The sequence below is a fragment of the Ceratina calcarata genome, unplaced genomic scaffold (assembly GCF_001652005.2).
Source record: "Ceratina calcarata isolate Rehan_Ccalc_2016 unplaced genomic scaffold, ASM165200v1 scaffold211.2, whole genome shotgun sequence".
Classification (NCBI taxonomy): Eukaryota; Metazoa; Arthropoda; class Insecta; order Hymenoptera; family Apidae; genus Ceratina; species Ceratina calcarata.
Genome location: NW_017142786.1, coordinates 867,604 through 869,341, shown reverse-complemented (window position 1 = coordinate 869,341; position 1,738 = coordinate 867,604). Strand labels below are relative to the sequence as shown.

Here is a 1,738-nt window from a genome sequence, read left to right as displayed (position 1 = left end):
CGTATTCTATACACATTCAATTATGGGAATATCTGAAAATTTGCAAACTTTGTGAATTTTTATCCAATATAAATTATGCATGAAACGAATTAGAAAAATTCTCAGTTATACTACTTGCTTAATAGTACATCCTTGAATTTTTTCAATAAGTTAGAAGTGGAAAAAAATACAAGCATATGATACTGCTTCAAATTCATTATTTCACCATTTGAAAACTTTTTTTCGAATGGTGATTATTATTCTAGAAAGCTATAAAAATTGTATTATGTACAGTATGTCAGGTAGTATACCCGTGAATTTTTTCAACTCTTGTAGAATCGGAAATAAAAATTGGAACAGTTCTCGATAGTTAACAAAATTTGAAAATCATGTTGCAATGCTCAAATGATAAAGAAAAGATTCGGAATACACTTCCTTAGCTGACCATCTTCAATCTTCTATTTTGCATAGAAATCCGCTGTCTATCGATAAGAGTTTTAGAAACTTTTAATTGAACAGAAATTAGTTGGCTGTAATAATCTCATTTAAACTTAACGCTGCATGCTACTTTCTCATGCATTCCCAATTTTTACCTAGTGATATCGCGGCTAGTTTTTAAGCGCTTTTACACAAGTTCAATCATGAAAAGTCTCAAATTCCTACGAAATCGACTATTTTTTACCAGACGCTAAACTATTAACGCCTTTTATATGAATAGTACGTATTTAAATTACGTACGAGCTCGTTACAAGCACAAGTAGTTTAATCGTCGCGAAATTCGTAAGTGATGGAACTGCAAGAAGACATAATAAGACTGGTGAAGTGCCGTAAATTTATTTTAAAAAGTTTATCGAAAGCTGACTTGCACAATCTCGAAACTGTTTCAAGAGATATGCTAAATGTCTAAATAGAACAAACACTTTTAATTAAGATTAATAAGAATCTCTTATAAAGTTAGAAATACATTGTACATAAAATGTTACGATCTATAGAAGCAATAAATCTTGTAACTATTGATAACTACTATTCTAATGAACGACGTCGTGTGAGATGATCGAATTATATTTTGGATACGAAGCAATAAAAGGAGAATGATCTATTTTGTAAGCTTGTCGTTTGATCGATGTACAAAACAAAGGCACTGCCATGACTTCAGAATCTACGTCAATTAAATACTACTATACTATATAAATTCCTATTTTTTTACAACTCTCGCGCGATCTTAAATTTTGTGTGAATTTAAATTTTTCACGTACATTTAGAAAATGAATGATATTGAAATTTTGATTTGAACATAAACGTCGATTATCTCGCAGATACAATATAACGTTTGAATAATAATAAAAAGTGCAATTTAATTATACGTTCGGGTATAATATATTTGACAACTAATTTATGTTTTTCGTGGCAAATGTTACATTGTACGGTGTAATTGATAGTACAAAATGTAAATGTGAAATTGATGGTACGCTTGAAGAATGAGAACGAATATTTAATTTAATGGATACAGGAATGTCGAAGATATTTTTCTTCACGTACAATATTAAAATATAAGCTGAATGTCTCAATCTCTGATTACTGGCTTATTTTTCTACAATTTTAAGATAACATATAAAATGATGGGAAAGTAAAATAACATAAAGTTAAGTGAGTTAAAATTGGAAAAGTGAAATTGGTACATTTATTTAATTAGTTGAATGCATATGGCTTTCAAATCGTATTATTTCTTCGTTTATTTAAAACAACTGTTTAGGTGAAA

At 29.0% G+C, this 1,738-nt stretch overlaps 2 protein-coding genes and 1 long non-coding RNA gene across 4 annotated transcripts in view; all 3 read left to right on the top strand.

Annotated features, from left to right (window-relative positions):
- The window catches only part of PrBP (Prenyl-binding protein), a 30,583-nt gene that overhangs the window by 13,378 nt on the left and 15,467 nt on the right, over nucleotides 1-1,738 (top strand). The gene's annotated exons all lie outside the window — the stretch shown is intronic.
- The window catches only part of LOC108622227 (uncharacterized), a 28,316-nt gene that overhangs the window by 17,176 nt on the left and 9,402 nt on the right, over nucleotides 1-1,738 (top strand). The window lies entirely within an intron of this gene.
- LOC113463978 (uncharacterized) overlaps nucleotides 15-1,738 on the top strand; it is a 3,472-nt gene continuing 1,748 nt past the window's right edge. The window contains exon 1 of the long non-coding RNA XR_003388811.1: nucleotides 15-1,732. This is a non-coding gene — a long non-coding RNA (uncharacterized LOC113463978). The remainder of the gene's footprint in view (nucleotides 1,733-1,738) is intronic.